Below are 25,370 nucleotides of genomic sequence, written 5' to 3'. Positions count from 1 at the left end.
TTCTGCTGGGGTTCTTTCCGCATGTATTCATGCTGGATTAGTTGATAAAGGACTTGAATATTTCTATTTGATAAAGGAGAAGATAGCTTAACACGTATAACAAATCATTATGTTAGTATCATGTAGGGATTAACAGAATGCCTAAGAAGCTTGATAAAGTAATCTGGGCTTCTATACTAGGTGGCTGTAGCCAATAGAATTCACCCTTTATACTTGTGCTACATGATTTAAGGAGCATAAACAGCAAAATCTTTCCTACCAAAATGAGAAGCTTGCAGTTGCATTTGGAATCATTTAAACTCCACCAGGAAGACAACAAGCTTTTCAACTGTTAAATATATTATTAGCAACACAATGTGTTATACCATGTTGTATATGCTAGAGTGGATGCGGAAGGGGAAGCATAGAAGAGGAACATCGAGAACACGAGGGTTACGTGGTTCAGCCTTGTCGGCCTACATCCACGGAGGAATTCCTTAAGGGTTACATCTTTATTATATAAGAGTGTAGTACAATAACCTATGTTACAATAAACCTTAACATGAGTATATATAGGCGACTAAACCTTAGACTACTAGTACAAGCAGGAATAGGCTTGGGCCTATTACATTGGGCTAATATGTCTAATATATCTCTAACATCAACAACTTATATTTGGAGTTAGCTATTCTATGCTATGGTATCGAAGCATTTTTCCTTTTTTATTTATTTATTTATTTATTATTTTATAATAATAAAAATTTATTCTTTCCTCCCCCTACTATGGAAACTTTATATATTCGGTTCCTTGTTATTTTGTTTCTTGGTGAAGCAAATATGCCATCGTGACTAAAAGCTAGAAAACACTTTGTTGGATGGAAGCCCGGCTCCTCAATTGAAGATATGTGTCTTTGGATATTCAAAGGTACTAGTTGTGTTTCTCTTTCTTATTCTCTTTGCTGTCAGTTTAGGGGAGACAGAAAGGGGTGGGGGGATCACTTAAGGGGCTGTTTGGATTTTCAGTTTCCATCACCCATAACTCAAAAATATGTGAGTCCCACGGCTGAGAAATGTGTTTGGTATTGTTTCTAGTTTTTGTTTCCATTACTCAATTCTCTAATTTTTGAGTAATGAGTTATGGAAACTGAGAACACCTTTTAGGTGTTTTCAAGTTATGGAAACAGAGTTATGATGGTATTTTTGTAAATATATTCACATGGTGGCCCCCATTTTCTGTGTCCTGTCTTTTCCTTGCTAGCACATTGACTACCAACGTCTCTCTCATCCTTCAGACCATCTCTTTTCTTTCTTTCTTTCTTTTTCTTTTTTTTTTCCTCTTCCTCTTCTCTTCCTAGGCCACTCTTTTCTCTCCATACCCATCTGCCATTAACACAACCCATTCTTCAGACCATCTCTTTTCCTCTTTCTTTTCTGAGATCATCACGATTTTTTTTTTTCGTTATAAGCTTTTTTTTTTTTTTTTTGGTCTTTGTGGAGTAAAGAGTGCTCTGCAATTTTTATGTGGGTACTGGGTATTGTGCTTAGTATCAAAATATAAATATGAATGGGTTTGGATTTGGATTTAGGGTTTCAAAATACAAACATGAATGGGTTTCAAAATACCCATTCCTTGAACAAACATGAATGGGTCACGAATGGAAGAAATGGGTCACATTTCTTCAAAAGTCGTCGGCGCCACTAGGTCACGATGGAGGAGATCGTGTCGCTGTACATGTCGGAGAGATGGGTGTTATTCACTGGTGACGGTCTTGACGAGGCGATGGAGCTTCTAAAATTTTTATGGGTTCGGGTTTGTGTTTTGGGAGAGATGGGTGTTGTTGTTGTTGTTATTGTTGTTGTTGTTGTTGCTGTTTTTGTTATTGTGGTTGAAGCTAAATCTTCAAACTTCAAAGGTTTGGAAAAGGAAAAGGAATTCCGAGTCTTTTTAATTTTGGGGAATCCGGGTTTTAATGGGTTTGTTGCCCTTACTAGGTATTGTAGGTTTTTGTTATTTGGGTTTGAGGAAGATGAGGTGGGATTGGGGTTTGGGTGTTTAAGGAGGCCTAAGAAAGGTTTGATTAGCTGGGTAAGGGTTTGTGTTTTGGGAGAGTAATGGGGGTGACGGGGAAATGAGAAAAGAGAAAATGGTGGGGAATAGGTTCCACAGGTAGGCTTAATAGAAGGGTCTGACTAATTTACAAGTATGGGTCTCACAAAAAAGTAGAAAAATTGAGTGATGAGAAGCTAAGCGAAGTGTGCCAAACAGGTGAGTATAGGAAATTGGGATATTTTAAGTAATGAGTGATGAGTGACGAAAATTGAGTGAGGAGTGATGAGTGATTGAAAAAAAAAAAAAAAAAAAAAAAAAAACAACCCCTTAGTTAAGGTGAATTATTGACTAGCTATCTTGGGAGAGTTCCAAATCCCATGACAAAACAATTATTGCAGATTTAGATGATTTTAAACTTGTTGTTAGTAGTGCATTTTTCATAAGCGAGTTGGCCAGGACTAAAATGACAACAAATTTAAAAATATAACGACCAAATTGAAAGTTGTAAAAGCTTAAGAACCAAATTGGAAACGAAGTCAAAATATAGACCAAATATGCATTTTTTTCTAAATTGAATAGTAGCAACTGCCCATCTTTTCTTAGAATAAATTTTTAAAATTTTCAGTGAATAGACTAAATTGAATTTGAATCTTAGCATTGGATTATATTCCTATCCACCAATTAAATGAATGACTATTGTAAAAATCCTTTATTCAGTAGGTTCCCCCCAATTATTTTCTTAGTAGCTACTGTTGGCATTGACTATGATTTAGCATATTTCCATTTGACATAACATATTGAATTCGTAACATTTTTGAAGGAGAACAATTCTCAGAAATTATTTGGGAAGCCAATTCAAGTTGATATCTTTTTCAGCCACCTCTACCTTGAGCTCGGTGAGGAATTCCTTGATAGGCTCCCACAACTTGGCCCTTTCTTCGTCACATACCACAAGCTTTAACTGCTCAAGATCCATTATTGATTCTGGAAATTGAGTACGCAATCTCAAGCACCCTTTCATGTTGAGCTCTTTTAAATTACACAACTCACCAATGTGTTTTGGCAACTTCATAATGCTTAGGCAATCAGATATGTCTAGAATGCTTAACTTATGGAGGCTTTTGATTGAATCTGGTAGCTCTAACAAATCAGTACATGACCTAAGCCTTAACACTTCTAAATTCACCAGCTTTCCAATTTCTTCAGGTAGAGCAAACAACTTATGACAATTGGTGATGCTAATTTTTTTGAGGAGGACGATATCACACAACCCAATTGGCAATTCCTCCAGATCATTGCAATAGTCAATGTTTATCTCCGTCAAATTTGGAAATGCATCTGAAACTTGAATTGTACAATTCTCAAAAGCCTTACCAATATTACACATAAACAAGGATATTTTCTTCAAACTCTTCAATGGCACAAGGGTCTCGCAAAGTGAAGAAATTGAAACCTTCTCTAATTTGATTCTTTTTAAATTGGGTAGAGATCCAAGCAATTGAAAGTTTTTTATTTTGGAATGAAAGAAACCATAATTATTGATTATCAAAACCTTGAGTTTATCCATTTTCTCCACAAACTCAGGTAATGTATAATTCTTTGTATGAAAATTCAAAACTAAAACCTCAACTTTGGATCCTTGAATGTTGCACCAACTGGATGAGAATAATTCATCTGCAAAAATAATTTTATACAATGTGACAAGCCATCAATATTATGTAAATTACATATTGTGTATGTCTGTGTGTGTCTTTGATAGAAAGAAAATGTGCCAACCTGTTGAGATGGATAATAGGCGAGCATTTATGAGTTGCTGTTTTTGTTCTGTCCACCACTTTGGTAGATTGTTTCCACTTATGTTAATAATCAGTCTAGACCTTTGTCCTATAGACTCCTGGCTGCTCTGATGCATAGCAAGCTCTCTAAGAATATCATGTTGTGTGACAAAGTCTTCGTTATAATAGCTTTTGACCTCACTTGCATCTTTCCTGTGAATGGGAAAAATTTAAGCTTAGAACATATTCAAAAATTTCAGCTTCGCATATGAAAAATATATAAAATTAAGAATATAATGACACAACAAAGGGAAATAGATACTACTATCAGTTTTTATCTACAATAATTATATTCAAGTGTATGCCAGACAAGAAGCAAACAGGTGTTAACTATTAAAATTTGAAACACCCCTCTTTGCCAGGGCACGGTAGTTGGAAACTTGGAATATCTTGTTTCTAGATTGGCTTAAGTTTCCTTTTTTTCTAGCTCTTGTTAGTAATCACCTTTCAAATCAATGGTATGAAAAATCCTAAATTGGCCATTGACATGTCAAATAAACTATAATAACATATTATCAAATGCCATCAGAAGTTAATTAAGCCATAAGAAAAATATTTTGGGCCTTAGGTCAGGTATAGAGTTACGGCATAATACAACTAGCAGTAATCACGTGAAGAAATCACACAACAAGAAAACTGTAGTATAGAGATAAAAAGCCAGCATACCTTGCCATCACAAGACTAGCTAGATTTCGAATGTTGAGTTCTTGTAAATTGGCAATGGCATGGATGCCATCTTCATCCAGTTTATACAATTCTGCCCACATATCAATGAGGGCAGCGGCAGGGATCCTTTGGTCTTCGGGAAATGAACCTAGGTCCATGAAACACTCTTTAATGATGACCTTGTCATCTGAAAATTCTAGGCTTTTTTGAAGATGAGCAAGCAGCTCCGTATCAGAACTAAAATAAAATTGACCATCAGACCATTTCATTAGTCTACTGTGCCATACTACTGCATGCTGCCCACACAGTGAGCCACCAATCACTTTAATGACTAGTGGGAATCCCCCACAGCCTCTTACTATCTGCAATTCAAGGAACCAGATAAACTCAGTTATTGTTTGGAGGTTAAAGGGGTAATTTTTGGACCAAGCAAAGCTTAAATGTATGTATATGAAAACATATATATATCTCACAGATTTTTTTTTATCAGCTTTTTATATCTCTCACAGATTGACAAAGTACCTTTTTGACATCTTCTTCTGCTGGAACATAAGAGCTCCCATCATGTAGGGATGCTGAGTGACGAAAAAGAGTCATTGCATCAACATCATTTAGTGGTTTTAAGTGATATGTAAACTTAAATCTTGGAAATGCAGTTCTTGAAGTAACCAAGATCTTGTAATTGGGAAGATCAAACTTAAACATTTCAGGAAGGGATTCTGATCCGAGCCAGACATCATCTAGGATCAACAAAATAGGATTAGGTCTAAGATGATTCAGCAATTGTGACAGCTGGTCGATTGCATCTTCATCACTTTGAATTTGAATATTAGGCTGCATATCCTTATATTTTAATAGGTTCTGCACAATGACCTTCACATTGGGAGTTTTCGAAACGTTCACAAAGAGAATATTGTTCTCAAAAATTCCTGTCCAAACACAACGTAGTTAGAAAACTGCCACAGAGGCACATTTCATATCGCATAATATTACACAAATAATGGCCAAGTCATATGAACAGAATACCCAATCCCAATCACAGCATACGGTGAGATGTGAGAAAAAAAAAAAATTTATGAAAAACACCATCAATTATGAAGATATGAGAATTTCCTTTAAAAAAAAAAAAAAAAAAATTAACCATCTCGTTTCTTTTACTACATTAATTCATTTTAGGATTCAACAAAGAAGTTCACAATGTATTTTGTTTTTGCTACTACCTAACGGTTTACGTTCCTATGAAGGATCCACATACTAGCACTATAAATAACTTCAAGAGTTTGCAAACTATATTTCCCAAAACACTAACCAATTAGAAAGTAAAATTACACACTGACACACAAAATAGATGGAATTACCTCTAATTTGATCATCCTGACAAAGCATTTGGACCAATGTGGTCTTCCCACATCCTCCAGGAGCAGTCAGTAGAAGCAGCTGCACCTCCTCCTTCAACAGCAGCGTCTTCAACTCCTTCATTGGCATATCCAACCCGACTGTAAAATCCGGGGGATCACGAACTGTGCACGGCACTCCTTTTCTATCCACAATCGAATCCACTTTCTGCAGAATAAGATTCACATTTACCAAAGTCCTCAACCATTCCTTGTGCCGTGTACTTGCAAATCAACCTGACAGAACCTGATAATTTCTTTGTCCAACTCTTCAAGTTTGTTAGAGTAATAGACTTTGAAACAGTAGTTCCACCACCGGATTTTCAAGCACTTGCGAACCAGCTCTCTCCCTTTTCCATATTTTCGATCAAGTTCTCTGTTTCCACCTTTGGGAGATCAAGTTGTTCGCTTAATTGTGTTATTTCGTTGACCGTTGGTGCCAAACGATCTAACGTGGATTCTAGGCTTTTAAGAATGGGTTTGAACATACGGGCTTTGCTTACCACATCCTTAACCGTGTCATGTAACACTGCAAAGCCCTCACCAAATGCTGCCCCAAGAGCAGCCCCTCCAACAAATGCTGCTGCCATAGCTTTGCTTCAAAGATTCTATATCCAATATAGTATTTGGAAACCTAATTGAGAAACTAGGACTTTACTCACTCTACCCAACTATGCAAAATGCAAACTTTTTTTTTTTGGGATGACTTAGATTTTTATTTAAATAAATAAAAATTGAAATACAGTGGTAAACTAGCAGTGAGACCTGAAAATATGCAATACAGTGTTAAACAAGCAGTGAGACCTGAAATTTGCAAAGCTAAATCAACACTTATATACTACAAAAATTATGAACATCTCTCGTTCAATTTCTTAGTGGTGATCAGGAAACGGAGCGGAAGGTATATGAACTGATCGATCAGTACCGGCCGAGTACTAATTCATTATAAATATGAAAAAAGAGATGTGCCGAGTAGCAGAAGAGATCTCACCTCAACGGCTTCTTCTTTCGTAGGAAAGAAACAAATGAAAGGGAAATAAAACTATAGAAGACACAAATAATCATCACATACGGTTTTCTGTTTCTCCGCTATTGCCTCTTTTACCTTCAACCTGGAAGCTTCCTTTCGGAACCACTAGCGAAGCAACAAATAATTGATATTTTTACTATTTTTTTTTGGTTAAATATTTTTACTATTATTGGTTTGGTAATATACTTTTTTTTTAAAAAGTATAAATTAATAGATGTAGAAGTTAAAAATTTGTGTGTGAGAGAGAAGGGTAAGGCCTGTTTCCTTCTTCTTCTTCTTCTTCTTCTTCTTCTTCTTCTTCTTTTTTTTTTTTTTTTTTTTTTTTTTTTTTTTTTTTTTTTTTTTTCACTCATTACTCAGTTTTCGTTACTCATTACTCATCACTTAAAATATCCCAATTTCCTATGTCCACTCATTTGGCACAGTTCACTTAGCTTCTTCTCACTCAATTTTTATACTTTTTTGTGGGACCTATACCTGCAAATTGGTCAAACCCTTTTATTAAACCTATTGATCAGATATCCATACCCATAAATAGGGACGACAATTTTGCCCCGCCTTACTAAACCCGCCCCTCCCCACTTCACCCCGCGCGAGTTTTTCCCGCCCTGCAAAGGTAATGAGGCGGTGATGCGGCAAGATTTTAGCTCCACCTCATTACCCTAAAACCTTACTGTAAATTTTTCATACCCTAAAACCTTACTATTTAAACAAACATATTAATATTAGCTTATTTTATTCTACCCAATGTGGTTCTTTGTCTTTATTTTGTTATGCGTTATAATATGAGTTTTTGAAAATTTGAAACCCATAATTCGTCAAAATGATCGACCTTTCTTATTTGCTTGTTGAATGATAATGTTGTTGTTTGGCAAAAATGAGTTTCAAATTTTCAATCCTATCTAACAAGGAACAACTGAATCTTCGGTCCATGTCATTTTAATGGATTCCTATATTATTATTTAAACAAACATATTAATATTAGCTTATTTTATTCTACCCAATGTGGTTCTTTGTCTTTATTTTGTTATGCGTTATAATATGAGTTTTTGAAAATTTGAAACCCATAATTCGTCAAAATGATCGACCTTTCTTATTTGCTTGTTGAATGATAATGTTGTTGTTTGGCAAAAATGAGTTTCAAATTTTCAATCCTATCTAACAAGGAACAACTAAATCTTCGGTCCATGTCATTTTAATGGATTCCTATATAAAATTGATTCAGTAAGGAAAATAATAATAATTATACTTTTATTCTTTGAAGTTTAGGAGAGCTTTTGAAAAGTGCTTAAAGTTGTAGCTTATCGTTGATTTTAGCTTATTTTTGTTACTATTTATAGGTTTCAGTGCACTTTTTGATAGTACTATTTATGGACCTTGCAGTACTATTCAGCTTCTTTTTTAACTTTTTTTTTTTACACTTTTAGCAAAATGTTTTCAACTTCAACTAAATAACTTGTTCCCAAACAGACATTAAGTATCCGTTTGGATAGTGCTGAAAAGCACTGTGTTTGCGTCTGCGTTTTTTTTTTTTTTTAAAGAAGCGTGTTTCAGTAAAATTTGTGCTTTTCCAGTGGGCCCGTGTACTGTTCACGGGACCCATAAACCTCTTTTTTAGCAAAACTTTCATTGAAAATGGGTCTCACAGCACTATTCACACATTTAAAAATTATTTTGCTACGGTATTTTCAGTTTTCAATTTTCAGCAATAAGCGGTATCCAAACATACCATAAGAGTCTAAAACTAAGTGTGCATTTGAGATTACTTAAAAAACTTTTTTTTTTTTTACTATTCAGTTTATTGTTGTTACTATTTATGAATCCTATTGCATTTTTGGGTACTATTCTTGGCCCTACTATACTATTTCAGCTACCTTTTAGCTTTATTTACAGTTCTTTTAGCAAAAAAATTTTAGTTTCAGCTAAATAAGCTGTTCCAAGAAAATCACAATTTTTAAGAAATCCTTTTTTTTTTCTTTTTTTTGGGACAAAATTTCCTACATCTTTCAAGAACTGTTTTTGTTTTTAATTTTTTGCCAGCAACTTAAATGAACTTTCCAATTAATGCTTTGAAATTGTAAGCTAAATACTAAAAAGTAAAAAACTGAAATTCGGAGAAGCAATGAATGTCTATTCCCTCAATACTTTTTCTTTTGATGAAATTCCCTCAACACTTAAAAAAGTTAAAATTCACAATTATTAAAAAAATGAAGAAGGATCATGAAAGTATTTCGTGAAAAAAAAGAAAAAGAAAAAGCAAGATATGGAAGACGTGCACCTCCATCTTTTTAAAGTTTAAAATATTAAATATTAATGGTGCTGGAAAAACTTTACTTTTTATATTAAATTGTATAAGTTATATTTTCACTAACTATATTCAATGTTTGATATAAAGAATCTTTTTAAAGTTTAGAATATTCCATCATTGATGTTAACATTATGAATAGAAGTGTTATTTTCTTTAATTCTCAACTCTCAAGGGAGAGGAGTATTTTTTTTTCCCTCTAAATTTGTAGTGAAGTGTCATTCCCTCAAACTTCGAGAGAGGAAAGTGTAATTACCCTAAAAAAAGAAAAAGAAAATACGGTAGGTTTGAATAAGGATTTAAAATCTGACTCAATACAATGAGATTTTATTGATTTAAAATTATTAATGTAGAGGTCACATGCAATTACATAAGTACTTGCAGTGGATAGAATCATTTATTGTGGAGGTGACATATCCTTTTCTACATCCTCATCTCGCTTGGTTTGGTCATCGCTTCACTGGAGTTATGAGCTCCTCTTTATACCTCAACTAAGGGGACTTAAGATTGGACATGGCATAGTGTTCATTGGCTTGATGGGATAGCTGCATGGTTGGCTTCCCCAGTTAGACCTAGTGGACTGACTTCCCTTGGCCTGTGATCCATTGGCGTGTTTGATAAGTAGTTTGTTTTCCTTGCACAAATTTCAAACTAATTTTTAACAAATTAAATTGTATCGCTTTTCATCATTTTTTTAAAAAAATGCATTGCTTTTCAAATGTAACAAATTGAATTTTAAGAATTTATTTTTTAATCAAATTTCAAGTATTCAAAAAGTATCAAATTAATAATTGAGGAAGAAAGAATTTTAGTCCTGAATGTCTATGTTAAAAACATAAAAAAAAGTACCAACTTTCCGATGTATAATAATAATAATAATAATAATAATAATAAAATACTTAGTCCACTCTTTTCACCTTTTTGTTGTGTATAATGTGGGGGGTTGGGCCTAGAAGGCCTGTGCTAGCCCACCTAATCAAAACCCAAAATAGGACCCAAGGCCCGTTAGAGGAGCTAAGTATGGTACGTATGGAGGGAGTTAACTCGGAGCCCTATCATAATGGGCCCAACCCTAAGGTCAGGATGACGAGCCAAAGGGACATCCACCCGAGGAAGTCTTAAATGGTCGGCTTAACATCGACCATTGACGAGGGAAGTCAGGATAAGATGCAAACATAGTGAGGTTGGTAACCGAGGGCTGGTAGTGCCATTGGGGAAATTCGCCGCTAAACACTATTTAGCGTCTAGAACAAGTTCCAAGAGAATCCTCTAAAGTTGTGAGGATCTCTTGGGATTCTGATGAACGTGGGAATACGTGTGAAGTGGAAAAATAAAGATGATCACCCCACTAACAAGAGACTATGAAAGGTGAAAGAGGGTAAACAAAAGGGGGTTGGAAAAATTGGGGAGTGAGAGACAGAGAGAAAAACACAGGGAAACACAGGGGAGTTGAGGGAAACCAGAGGGATGTTCTCGTATTAAGGCTTGGAGGAGACAAGCCAGGCTAAGTTTAGGGCCCAATCTGTAGGATCATGACATAACACACACATAAATAAATTGGGGCCCAAACTCTATCACCTAAGCAGTCTTTGGTGACCACATATAACATATGATTCCACTTAACCACTATTATTGCCCATTTTATCTGAGGGCCACAAAAAGTTAAAAACCCATAATGCAAGGCAAAATCCTTGTAGACCCGTTATGTTATTTTTATTCTTTGGCCAAAATGCAAAATTCACCCTTTAAGTTTCATTTCTTTTCATTTTAGTCTTCTAAGTTTGCATTCTATCATTTTAGTTCTCTAAATTTCAAACCTCTTCAATTCAGTCATCCGTTAACTCACTATCCATATTTGCCATTAATCTGCCCAAAATAACGTTGTTTTGGCCATAATTTAATAATTTAATTTTTAAAAATTTATTTCTTAATTAAAAAAAAACGTTAATTAAAATATTACAGCCAAAGAAAGTGGGAATACAATATACTACACCATTTTTTCAGAAGCTTTCGGTTACTAGGATCTGCTGAATCCTTCCTCAATTCAGCTCCCTTTTTCTCTCTCTCTCTGTAAGTATTTCTTTCCTTTTTAGTCTTCCTCATCTTTGTGCTTTTCTTTATTTCTCATAAGGACTGGTTCTTGATCTGACCTACCCCATTGACATTTCTCAATTATCTTCCTTTCAATTTTTTTTATTAAATTCATTACTTACCTAATGGAAAACGATGTTGATTTGAAATATAGGAATTGTAAATATTTTAAAGAAAACGAATGCAAATATTTGCAGGCTGATTTGATCTTTTTCCTTTTCTCTTTTCACGCCATTGCTAGGTCTCGTTTACGAGATTGGATAATTGTTTACTTAAATCCAGCTCACGTAAGAAAGATGTCATTTCCCTTCCATATCTATCTACTATTTTATCTGTTCTCTGTTTGTTTGTAACAAATACGAATTAAAAAATAAAAATAAAAAGCTACAAGCATAAGAGAATTAGGTAGATATAGAGATGGATATGTAGAAGAGTGGGAGCCTTCCTAGAAATACCAATACTAGTAATAGTATTAAACTATGAGCAAGACTTAGGTACAATACTTAAATGCTGTTCTTAGGGGTGACAAAATAAGCCCAAATCCATTTATCCACCCAAATCCACCCAATTATTAGTTGGGTTAAATGGGCATCAACCCAATTAGACTAAGTGATTATTAGGTTTTAACTAAAAACCCATTGAACCCCATTTAACCCAAAAACAATATACCCAAATTCAACCCAGCCCTTCCCATAAAAAAAAAAAAAAAAAAAAACCCAGCCCTCAGACAAAATTAGACTCTAATTTTCTTAATTTTGTTCCCTAACTTTCTCGGCAACCAAACGCATCCCAATTTCGTTAATATCTTTAATAAAAGCATTAAAAGAGAGCTCACTAGAGTCCATTTCTAGTGGCTTCGAAGCATTAAAGGAAGCATTTTCCAAACCTTTAGAGAAATTCAAGACGGAATCGAAGCTGGAAACGATTGGATGATTGACGGGAAGAACTTGCTTGGGATGAATCTCGTCGATGACGGCGACACCAGCCAACGCATCGGTGTAAGTCGAAATCAGAAGCTCTTGCTCCAGCAACCGCTCGCGACTTAGCTGCGAGATCTGAACCTTGAAGCTCTCGACGATCTGCCATTGATGGTGAAGTAGAGGAAAATTTGACAAAACAGAGAGATCGTTGGAGGAGGAGGAGGAGCTCAAGGTCAAGGTTAGAGTGTGGTGCACGTGCTTTGCGCGGACATATCGTGCGGTGGACTTGACAAACACGGGCTCGTCGAGGCATCCCCAAATGTTCTTTGGCGAGTCAACAAGGTACTTGACCCGACACGTGATGTCGTAGATTCGAGTTTGGGTCGAGTTAGGGTGGATGATGAGCTTGGGGGTTTCGGAGGATGAGGAGAAATATTTTTTTTTGGTTTGTAAATAATTGGAATCCAATTTTCAAAATTCATTTCCTTATTTTTCTAAATTTTCTCAATAACCAAACGGTGGACATTCCTCTATTTTCCTATTGCTGTGCTATCACTGTGTTTATGGGCATTTTGGTAATTGGGTGGGTTGGGGTTTACCCATTATAATTGGGTTCGGTTCGGTTTGGGTTAGAAACAATTAGTTAAATGGGTTTTAAAGGGTGAATGAGTTTTATATACCCAACCCAATTATGCCCACCCCAAACCCGCCCAAACCCACCCATTTGACACCCTTAGCTATTTCTTAGGTTTCTCTCTTAAGATTCTGTGATGTGGATTTTTCTCATGGGATAGAAGTATATTTTTTAGTTAAGTAGTTACATGACAAAATCTTAAGAGGGGAACTTAAGAAACGTCACCTAAGGTACTGTACCTAAATTTTGTCCTTAAACTATTAATACGACTTCAACTTTGTGAGCGAGCACTGAGCACACCACAACATCACTAGGGTTTGTGTTCACAAATCGCCACAGGAGGCCAGCACCCGTTATGTTCTTTTTATTTATTGGCCAAAATGTAAAATTCACCTTGTAAGGTTGAATTTAATCAACCATCTTGTTGGCTTTATTCCGTGCCAAATTTGCTTGTATTTCAGCAATTAGTAACCCTGTATTTAGGTAGGTTTGTTGTAAGGGTAGTGAGTGAGATAGAGTGTTGAATGCTCAAGTGTGTGCAAGAAAACAGAGTCTCGCGGTTGGATCTCGCGGGTGACTCGCGGCTGCAAGCCGCCAGAAGCAGCACACGTGCCAAGCATGTCAGAAGTTGAAGCGTCATGCTAGCTGGAGCACTACAGGACAAAATAGGACAACTGGCAGTTCTGTTATCGCGCACTGGATCTCGCGACTTAGTCAAGCCGCGAGCCACCCCTGTTTTGAAAAACTTGACGTTTCACATTCTCTTCTCACCCCAGTATAAATACCCCTTATACCCACAAAAGAAAGAGAGCTTCCAGAGAGAATTTTGAGAGAGAAACCCTAGAGTAAAACAAGATTGATTCATCTACAATCTTTACATAAGAGTTTCTTCAAATTCCTCAACTCTCTTTCTCTCCATTGTAAAACCCTTGAGAGACATTTTACCAAAATCTTTTCTCACCATATCTATTACTGTGAGAGGGCTGTTTGGTGTTCTGGGAAGCAGTTAGAAAGGAACCAATTTACATTGGTTGATGCTATGGTCAAGTAGCGGAATTCGGGAAGCAAGAAAAGAAATAGGTTCGGCGTAATCTCGTTGGAGCAAGAAACTTGGAGGGCTTAGGTGCACTGGGTAGATTAGGCTTGGAGGGTCTATTGCTGTCCATGTATCCCAACTACATTTTCTAGTGGATTACTTATCGCTTGGAGGGCGGCGGAGAGGTTTTACGCCGAGGGCTACGGTTTCCTCTTCGATAACACATCGCGTGTTGTCCTTGTATTTGCATCTTCCTTTCCTTTTATCTTTGCCTTTTATTATCTGTTGTGGGTTGTGAATTTAAATTGGTTAGATTGTTTTCCAATTTTGTTTTATAGCTTTTGTTCATTTTCCGCACACTAGTTGTTTGACATAAAACTTGAATTGGTTAATTTGTAAATTGAGGGTCTAAACGTTCAAGAGTGTTTTTACACTATTTGAACTTTCACACCCTTTAAGTTTCACCACTTTTCATTTCAGTCTTTTAAGTTTGCATTATGTCATTTTAGTCCTCTAAATTTCAAACCTCTTCAATTCAATCTTCCGTTAACTTACCATCCATATTTGCTATTAATTTGCCCAAAATGACGTTGTTCTAGCCATAATTTAATAATTTAATTTTTTTAAATTTATTTCTTAATTAAAAAAAATGTCAATTAAAATATTACAGCCAAAGAAAGTAGGAATACAATAATACACCATTTTTTCAGAAGCTTTCGGTTACTAAGATCTGCTGAATCCTTCCTCAATTCAACTCTCTCTACATTTGGCACAAATTATTTTTGCCAACTTATTTTACTTTTTAGCTTAGTTTTACTATTATTCATGAGTCCCACTACATTTTTTGATATTATTTATGGGTTTTACTGTACTATTTCAGTTAACTTTTACCTTTATTTACAGTACTTTCAGCAAAAAAGTTTTTAATTTCAGCAAAATAAACGGATTTCAAACAAATCTTCTGTGTAAGTATTTCTTTTTTTTTTTAGTCTTCCTCATCTTAGTGCTTTTCTTTATTTCTCAAATGGACTGGTTCTTGATCTGACCTACCCATTTACATTTCTCAATTATATCTTCCATTCAATTTTTTATTAAATTCATTACTTACCTAATGGATAACGATGTTGATTTGAAATATAGGAATTGTAAATATTTTAAAGAAAACGAATGCAAATATTTGCAGGCTGATTTGATCTTTTCTTTTTCTCTATCACGACATTGCCAGGTCTCGTTTACGAGATTGGATAATTGTTTACTTAAATCCAGCTCATGTAAGAAAGATATCATTTCCCTCCATATCTATTTACTATTTTATCTGTTCTCTGTTTGTTTGTAACAAATACGAATTAAAAAATAAAAATAAAAAGCTACAAGCATAAGAGAATTAGGTAGATATAGAGATGGAAATGCAGAAGAGTGGGAGCCTTCCTAAAAATACTAGTACTAGTAATAGTATTAAACTATGAGCAAGACTTAGGTACAATATTTATGTGCTATTTCTTAGATTCTCCTCTTAGAGCATTCGTAGTAGATGTTGCAAAAATTATGCCATTTTACCACACCAAAGACTTATTTTATTATTTTACCACATCATTTTACAACATCTCATTTATCAGATGTTTTATAATTCCATTCTATATATTAAAATAATATTTACTACACATTAAAATAATATTTACACTTATCAACAATATCAACAGCTATCTGCCAACAACCAACAGCCACCACCACACAACCACCACATCCTCCACAACCAAAAACACAACTCAAAGCAAACCCAAGCAAATCCAGCCAAATTCCACAACAAACAACCATAACCCCAACCCAAACAACCCATCAAATCCCAACCAATAAATCCTTCACGACCCAAACAAATCCCAACCAAACCCCAACCCAAACAAATCCAGCCAAATCCTCTGCCACCCATCAACTGCCTCAACCAATCACCGACCCAAAACCCCAACCCAACCAACCTATCAACAAAAAAACTCAAGTAACCACTGAACCAAAACCCACAACGCTGTCGCAACCAACCTCGACCCACAATGCCGCCGACCCAAAACCTTGACCCACAACCCATAGCCCACCAACACCGAATCGGAAGCCCCACCACCACCACCACCTCAACCACAAACCCCGACAAACCCACTGCCTCCACACCCTCACCCACACCCACTTCTAAACCTAAAACCTTCATAACCCAGACTCCAAACCCACCATCTTCATCACCATCATCGTCATCGCTGACCCATACAACAGACCCACATCGACATCGCCGACCCGTAGCCTAGCCCATCCGAACCCACCCACCTCCGTCGGAATCGAACCCATCAAACCACAGCAAAAAAAAAAAAAAAAAAAAAAAAAAAAAACAGAAAAACCATTCCTAGAGAGAGATCGGTGTCAGCGTCGGTGTGGAAGTGATCGTCGGTGTGGGCATTGGCGTGGGTGTGGAAGAGCAGTGAGGATTGGTGTGAGAGAGAGAGGAGAGTATTGGGGTGAAAGAGGTGAGATTGACGGAGAGATGAGAGAGAAAGAGGAATAAACAAAGAATATATTTATGCCACACGCGTTTCGTACCGTGGCTAATTAGTGATGGTACTGTAGCATGTTGCAAAAAATATGAGATATGGCACATCTGATAAATGGGTCAAATGGTGTTTGGTGTGGGATATGTGCCAAATATTTAGCATTTGGCACATATCCCACATCTGCTGTGGGTGCTTTTAAGATTTTGTCATGTGGATTTTTTCTCATGAGATGGAAGTGTATTTTTTAGTTAAGTAGCCACATGGAAAAATTTTAAGAGTGGAATCTAAGGAACAGCACCTAAGGTATTATACCTAAGTTTTGTCCTTAAACTATTAATACAACTTCAACTTTGTGAGCGAGCACTGAGCACACCACAACATCGCTAGGGTTTGTGTTCACTAATTGCCACAGGAGGCCAACACTCGTCCCCTATTGTCTTCCCTAAAAAATATAGGCCAAGGCTTTTTATTTTATTTTTTAAAATTAACCTTTTAAAAAAAAACAATTAAGAAATAAACAATTAAATATTAAATTATCGTCAAAACAACGTCGTATTGAGCAAGTTAACGGCAAATATGGATGGTGAGTTAACAGATGACTGAATTGAAAATGTTTAAAACTTAGAGGACTGATATGACAATATACAAATTTAGAGGACTAAAATGAAAAGTAGTGAAACTTAGAGAATGAATTTTGTATTTTAACCTTATTCTTTTTATTTTTGGAATTGGTTGAGCCCAAGAGATTTTAATAGAGAAATTGAAGGAATATGGTATGTAGGGTAAAATGAAGGGCCTATTTTAAGCATACCCATTGACCTAAGAGATTGATTTTATCATTTTACCAAATGAGATGCGAATGCTTGCAAAGTCTATGAACCCATGTGCACTTGATTGATTTGTTGTATTTATCCAAAATCTAGGCATAATTGCTTTAAGCCGTAAGAACCACTTTGGCTTCATTACTTTCCAAAAACAAAAAAAATTTGGCTTCATTAATTGCTCACTAACATATTCCCACAAATTTAGTGCCATTTTCCACAAAGATCGAGGACAAATCAAAGATGTTTTAGTAAAAAACATCCTCATAATTGTCACAAAACCAAATAGTCCTAATATCCAAACAATAACAAAACTCAATGTTGCCATTCACCTAAAAATCTAGTAACCAAAAGCTTTGATCCTTAGGAAATTAGGCATGCCCCTAACTTGTAATAAAACCTAGTCACCAATTCATGCATTAATAACACATTTTTACCTACCTTACCGATCTACACTTATTCTTCCAACTTAATTCTTTGATATAAAAATTAATAGACTGCTTTGGCTTTATTTGGTTGGAATGTTGAAAAATTGTGGGAAGATAGTAAATATTTTAGTCTTCCATCATGTTTTTTTGGTTGGAATAATGGAAAACTAATATAAATTTCATTTGTTTGATTGAGAAAAAAAGTGAGAGGAAGAAAAATGTAATTTATATAAATTTACTCTTATACCCCTGTTATATAGTATGTAAGAAATAATTTGACACATCATAAAAGTGACACATCACAATTATTATGTTAATATGACTTTTTTTTTTTTATCTATCAATTCCTTTATACATAAAAAAATAATGTCATTAACTAAATGAGTTAAAATGAAATATTAGAAAAAAGAAGGGAAAAAAAACGTGTTGATAGGTGGTTACCTAGCAAGCTTTAGATAGGAAGAAAAAAAAAAGTTAGAATAGGATAAAATTAAAAGAGCATTCATATTAAATGTGCTAAAATATTTTAGTACCCAAAATACTAAAAAACCCACAGTATCAAAGGTGCCAAACTTATAATTTTTTTGGCTGCCAAACGATCTAACGTGGATTCTAGGCTTTTAAGAATGGGTTTGAACATACGGGCTTTGCTTACCACATCCTTAACCGTGTCATGTAACACTGCAAAGCCCTCACCAAATGCTGCCCCAAGAGCAGCCCCTCCAACAAATGCTGCTGCCATAGCTTTGCTTCAAAGATTCTATATCCAATATAGTATTTGGAAACCTAACTGAGAAACTAAGACTTCACTCACTCTACCCAACTATGCAAAATGCAAACTTTTTTTTTTTTTTTTTGGGGGATGACTTTGATTTTTATTTAAATAAATAAAAATTGAAATACAGTGGTAAACTAGCAGTGAGACCCCCTGAAAATATGCAATACAGTGTTAAACTAGCAGTGAGACCTGAAAATTGCAATACAATGGTGTAAACTAGCAGTGAGACCTGAAATTTGCAAAGCTAAATCAACACTTATATACTACAAAAATTATGAACATCTCTCGTTCAATTTCTTAGTGGTGATCAGGAAACGGAGCGGAAGGTATATGAACTGATCGATCAGTACCGGCCGAGTACTAATTCATTATAAATAAATTTATAAATATGAAAAAAGAGATGTGCCGAGTAGCAGAAGAGATCTCACCTCAACGGCTTCTTCTTTCGTAGGAAAGAAACAAATGAAAGGGAAATAAAACTATAGAAGACACAAATAATCATCACATACGGTTTTCTGTTTCTCCGCTATTGCCCCTTTTTACCTTCAACCTGGAAGCTTCCTTTCAGAACCACATGCGAAGCAACAAATAAGTGATATTTTTACTAAATTACAATTATTGGTTTGGTACTAAACTTAAAAAAAAAAAAGTAAAAATGAATAAATATGGAAGTTAAAAATTTGTGTGTGAGAGAGAAGGGCAAATATTTCTCTGATCTCAGTCTTTGCTCACCAAGCTCACTCTACTTTGGTGCTTATTACAGTTTGACCATTTAATGCCCCCCACAACCACCCCCCCCCCCCCCCCCCCCCCCCCCCCCCCCAAAAAAAACCATTTCTTTGAAAAAATTTAGTATATTGGAAGACTCATATTTTAGAGTTTATAGTTGGTCCCGCTCAAATTTGGATTGGTCCAAATAGACCAAAAGAAACTAATCACCTAACCCTTTCTTTGGGCCTATGGCCCCTCCATAGTCTAAATACAACACAACAAAAAATTCACAAATCACCAATATCATAATTCAATAATTCATAACCAAAAAAATCTCATAAAAAAAAAATTCTCTTACGGGGGTGACAATAATTTATATAACTTTTTAATTGATTTATAAATTATGAGAAAGTCAATTACAATATTTAAATTTTTTTTCAAAAGATAAAATGCAAAATTCTTTTAGAAGTCAATATTAATGATGTAGTATTGCCAACTCTTAATATTAATATCCCAATTTTTTAAAATCCTCAAACAAAGTTTTGAAAACTTCATTAGTGTGATTTTTAGTTGCATCCAAAAGTATGGGTTTATCATATTGGTGAGTTGGTCAACGTGATAAAATCAACATTTTTATTCTAATTACCCAAAATCTGGAGAATCGAAGTCCTCTTCTTTTTTTATTCTTCTAATTTGAAAAAGTTAGAATATCATATTGTAACTTTCAACTTTTTTGGTTCATATTATTTCCATCTTGACTTAAATATTTATGGTAATAAAATGCAATTGTTTTGCCTACCATGATTTTTTTTTTTTTAAATAAATCATGTCACTTGAAATTTTTTTGGTTCATGCTTTGGCCCCCCCCCCCCCCCCCCCAGGTTCAAATCCTGGTTCTGTCCCTGGTCAAGGTCGAGGCCACACGCCACAATGATTTTTTTTTATTTTTATTTTTTTAAGGTCAATCCTTTTGATGAATTATGGGTTTCAAATTTCATTGAAAATTTTCTTTGAAAATTTGAAACCCATAATTCATCAAAAGGATCGACCTTTCTTATTTGCTAGTTGAATGATAATTTTGTTGTTTGGCAAAAATGAGTTTCAAATTTTCAATCCTATCTAACAAGGAACGACTGAATCTTCAGTCCATGTCATTTTAATGGATTCCTATCTAAAATTGATTCAGTAAGGAAAATAATAATAATTATACTTTTATTCTTTGAAGTTTAGGAGAGCTTTTGAAAAGTGCTTAAAGTTGTAGTTTATTGTTGATTTTAGCTTATTTTTGTTACTATTTATAGGTTTCAGTGCACTTTTTGATAGTACTATTTATGGACTCCACGGTACTATTCAACTTATTTTTTATTTTTTTTAACACTTTTAGCAAAACGTTTTCAACTTCAGTTAAATAACTTGTTCCCAAACAGACACTAAAAGTCTAAAACTAAGTATGCTTTTGAGATTGCTTAAAAAGCCATTTTTTTTTACTATTCAGCTTATACTATTCATGGGTCCCATTGCATTTTTTTGATACTATTCTTGACCCCACTATACTATTTCAGTTATCTTTTAGCTTTATTTACAGTACTTTTAGTAAAAAAAATTTAAGTTTCAGTTAAATAAGATGTTCCAAAAAAATCACAGTTTTTAAGAAATGCCTAATTTTTTTTAAAAAAATGTTTCCTACATCTTTCAAGAACTGTTTTTGTTTTTAATTTTTTTCCAGCAACTTAAATAAACTTTCCAATTAATTCTTTGAAATTGTAAACTAAATACTAAAAAGTAAAAACTGAAATTCGGAGAAGCAATGAATGTCTATTCCCTCAACACTTTTTATTTATTTATTTTTTTTTATGAAATTCCCTCAACACTTAAAAAAGTTAAAATTCACAATTATTAAAAAAAATGAAGAAGGATCATGAAAGTATTTCGTGAAGAAAAAAAGAAAAAGAAAAAGCAAAATATGGAAGAAGTGCACCTCCATCTTTTTAAAGTTTAAAATATTAAATATTAAAGGTGCTGGAAAAATTTTACTTTTTATATTAAATTGTTTAAGTTATATTTTCACTAACTATATTCAATGTTTCATATAAAGGATCTTTTTAAAGTTTAGAATATTCCATCATTGATATTAACATTATGAACAGAAGTGTTATTTTCTTTAATTTTCAAGGGAGAGGAGTATTTTTTTTCCCCTCTAAGCTTGTAGTGATTCTAGTGAAGTGTCATTCCCTCAAACTTTAAGGAAGAGGAGTGTAATTACCCTGAAAAAAGAAAAAGAAAAAGAAAATGCAGTAGGTTTGAATAAGGATTTAAAATCTGACTCAATACAATGAGATTTTATTGATTTAGAATTATTAATGTAGAGGTCACATGCAAGTACATAAGTACTTGCAGTGGATAGAATCATTTAATGTGGAGGTGACATATCCTTTTCTGCATCCTCATCTCGCTTGGTTTGGTCATCGCTTCACTGGAGTTACGAGCTCCTCTTTATACCCCAACTAAGGGGACTTAAGATTGGACATGACATAGTGTTCATTGGCTTGATGGGATAACTGCATGGTTGACTTCCCCAGTTAGACCTAGTGGACTGACTTCCCTTGGCCTATGATCTATTGGCGTGTTTGATAAGTAGTTTGTTTTCCTTGCACAAATTTCGAGCTAAAATTTAACAAATTAAATTGTATCGCCTTTCATCATTTAAAAAAAAAAATTGCATTGCTTTTCAAATGTAACAAATTGAATTTTAAGAATTTTTTTTTTGTAATCAAATTTCAAGAATTCAAAAAATATCAAATTAATAATTGAGGAAGAAAGAATTTGAATCCTGAATGTCTGTGTTAAAAACATAAAAAAATTACCAACTTTTCGATGTATAATAGTAATAAAAATAATAAAATACTTGGTCCACTTTTTTCACCTTTTTGTTGTGTATAATGTGGGGGGTTGGGCCCATAAGGCCCGTGCTAGCTAGCCCACCTAATCAGAACCCAAAATAGGACCCAAGGCCCATTAGAGGAGCTAAGTATGGTACGTATGGAGGGAGTTAACTCCAAGCCCTATCACAATGGGCCTAACCCTAAGGTCAGGATGACGGGCCAAAGGGACATCCACTCGAGGAAGTCTTAAATGGTCGGCTTAACATTGACCAATGACGAGGAAAGTCGGGATAAGACGCAACCATAGTGAGGTCGGTAATCGAGGGTTGGTAGTGCCATTGGGGAAATTCGCTGTCGAACACTATTTGGCGTTTGGAACAAGTTCCAAGAGAATCCTCTAAAGTTGTGAGGATCCCTTGGGATTATGATGAATGTGGGAATATGTGTGAAGTGGCAAAATAATGATGATCACCCACTAATAAGAGACTATAAAAGATGAAAGAGGGTAAACATAAGGGGGTTGGAAAAATTGGGGAGTGGGAGACAGAGATAAAAACACAGGGAAACATAGGGGAGCTAAGGGAAACCAGAGGGAGGTTCTCATATTAAGGCTTGGAGGAGACAAACCAGGCTAAGTTTAGGACCCAATCTGTAGGATCATGACATAACCCACATATAAATAAATTGGGGCCCGAAACACTATCACCTAAGCAGTCTTTGGTGACCACATATAACATATGATTCCACTTAACCATTGTTATTGCCCATTTTATTTGAGGGCCACAAAAAGTTAAAAACCCATAACGCAAGTAAAAATCCTTGTAGACCCATTATGTTATTTTTATTCTTTGGCCAAAATGCAAAATTCACCCTTTAAGTTTCATTACTTTTCATTTCAATCTTCTAAGTTTGCATTATATCATTTTAGTTCTCTAAGTTTCAAACCTCTTCAATTCAGTCATCCGTTAACTCACTATCCATATTTGCCATTAATCTGCCCAAAATAACGTTGTTTTGGCCATAATTTAATTTTTTAAAATTTATTTCTTAATTAAAAAAAACGTTAATTAAAATATTACAGCCAAAGAAAGTGGGAATACAATACTACACCATTTTTTCAGAAGCTTCCGGTTACTAGGAGCCGCTGAATCCTTCCTCAATTCAGCTCTCTCTCTCTCTCTGTGTAAGTATTTCTTTCCTTTTTAGTCTTCCTCATCTTTGTGCTTTTCTTTATCTCTCATATGGACTGGGTCTTGATCTGATCTACTCCATTGACATTTCTCAATTATATCTTCCTTTCAATTTTTTTTAAAAATTCATTACTTACCTAATGGATAACGATGTTGATTTGTAATTTAGGAATTGTAAATATTTTAAAGAAAACGAATGCAAATATTTGCAGGCTGATTTGATCCTTTTTTTTTTTTTCTTTATTTTTTTTTTCACGCCATTGCTAGGTCTCGTTTACGAGATTGGTAATTGTTTACTTAAATCCAGCTCATGTAAGAAAGATATCATTTCCCTTCCATATCTATCTACTATTTTATCTGTTCTTTGTTTGTTTGTAACAAATACAAATTAAAAAATAAAAATAAAAAGCTACAAGCATAAGAGAGAATTAGGTAGATATAGAGATGGATATGCAGAAGAGTGGGAGCCTTCCGAGAACTACTAATACTAGTAATAGTATTAAACTATGAGCACAATACTTATGTGCTGTTCTTTAAGTTCCTCTCTTAAGATTCTGTCATGTGAATTTTTTCTCATGGGATGGAAGTGTATTTTTTAGTTAAGTAGCCACATGGCTAAATCTTAAGAGATGAACCTAAGGAACATCACTTAAGATACTGTACCTAAGTTTTGTCCTTAAACTATTAATATGACTTCAACTTTGTGAGCGAGCATTGAGCAAACCACAACATCGCTGGGGTTTGTGTTCACAAATTGCTACAAGAGGCCAACACCCGTTATGTTATTTTTATTCTTTGGCCAAAATATAAAATTCACCCTCTAAGTTTTACCACTTTTCATTTCAGTTTTTTAAGTTTGCATTCTGTCATTTTAATACTCTAAATTTCAAACATCTTCAATTCAATCTTCCATTAACTTACCATCCATATTTGCCGTTATTTTGCCCAAAATGACATTGTTCTGGCCATAATTTAGTAATTTAGTTTTTTAAAATTTATATCTTAATTAAAAAAATGTTAATTAAAATATTATAGCCAAAGAAAGTAGGAGGAATACAATACTACACCATTTTTTCAGAAGCTTCTGGTTACTAGGATCTGCTAAATCCTTCCTCAATTCAGCTCTCTCTGCATTTTGCACAAATTAATTTTGCCAACTTATTTTACTATTCAGCTTATTTTTACTATTATTCATGAATCCCACTGCATTTTTTTGATACTATTTATGAGTTTCACTGTACTATTTCAGTTAACTTTTACTTTTATTTATAGTACTTTTAGCAAAAAAATTTTAGTTTCAGCAAAATAAACAGATTCCAAATGAATCTTCTGTGAAAGTATTTCTTTCATTTTTAGTCTTCCTTGTTACTATCTTAGTGCTTTTCTTTATTTCTCATATGGAGTGGTTCTTGATCTGACCTACCCATTTACATTTCTCAGTTATATCTTCCTTTCAATTTTTTATTAAATTCATTACTTACCGAATGGATAACGATGTTGATTTGAAATATAGGAATTATAAATATTTTAAAGAAAATGAATGCAAATATTTGCAGGCTGATTTGATCTTTTTCTTTTTCTCTTTTCACGCCATTGCTAGGTCTCGTTTACGAGATTGGATAATTGTTTACTTAAATCCAGCTAATGTAAGAAAGATATCATTTCCCTTCCATATCTATTTACTATTTTATCTGTTTTCTGTTTGTTTGTAACAAATACGAATTAAAAAATAAAAATAAAAAGCTACAAGCATAAGAGAATTAGGTAGATATAGAGATGGATATGCAGAAGAGTGGGAGCCTTCCTCGAAATACTAATACTAGTAATAGTATTAAACTATGAGCAAGATTTAGATACAATATTTAAGTGATGTTTCTTAGGTTCCTCTTTGAAGATTCTGCCATGTGGATTTTTTCTCATGGGATGGAAGTATATTTTTTAGTTAAGTAGACATATAACAAAATTTAAGAGAGGAACCTAAGGAACAATACCTAAGATACTGTATCTAAGTTTTGTCCTTAAACTATTAATACGACTTCAACTTTGTGAGTGAGCACTGAGCACACCACAACATTGCTGGGGTTTGTGT

General features: G+C 34.4%; 1 protein-coding gene and 1 pseudogene across 3 annotated transcripts in view; both read right to left on the bottom strand.

Annotated features, from left to right (window-relative positions):
* Positions 1–25,370, bottom strand: part of LOC126732679 (probable disease resistance protein At5g66900) — a 63,316-nt gene that overhangs the window by 29,018 nt on the left and 8,928 nt on the right. Inside the window, exon 1 of one of the 3 annotated variants that reach the window (XM_050435662.1) lies at positions 18,728–18,890. The exons of 1 other annotated variant lie outside the window; for it this stretch is intronic. The gene's annotated coding sequence lies outside the window, so the exon portion shown is untranslated. Of the gene's footprint in view, positions 1–6,728; positions 6,835–18,727; positions 18,891–25,370 lie in introns of those variants that run through there. One more of the 3 variants, XM_050435663.1, reaches the window with a different exon arrangement.
* LOC126732680 (probable disease resistance protein At5g66900) overlaps positions 2,724–25,370 on the bottom strand; it is a 31,346-nt pseudogene continuing 8,699 nt past the window's right edge.

Source organism: Quercus robur, chromosome 6 (genome assembly GCF_932294415.1).
Source record: "Quercus robur chromosome 6, dhQueRobu3.1, whole genome shotgun sequence".
In the NCBI taxonomy this organism is placed as follows: Eukaryota; Viridiplantae; Streptophyta; class Magnoliopsida; order Fagales; family Fagaceae; genus Quercus; species Quercus robur.
The sequence above is the reverse complement of the archived record's forward strand: the minus strand, read 5'-3'. Positions and strand labels throughout refer to the sequence as shown.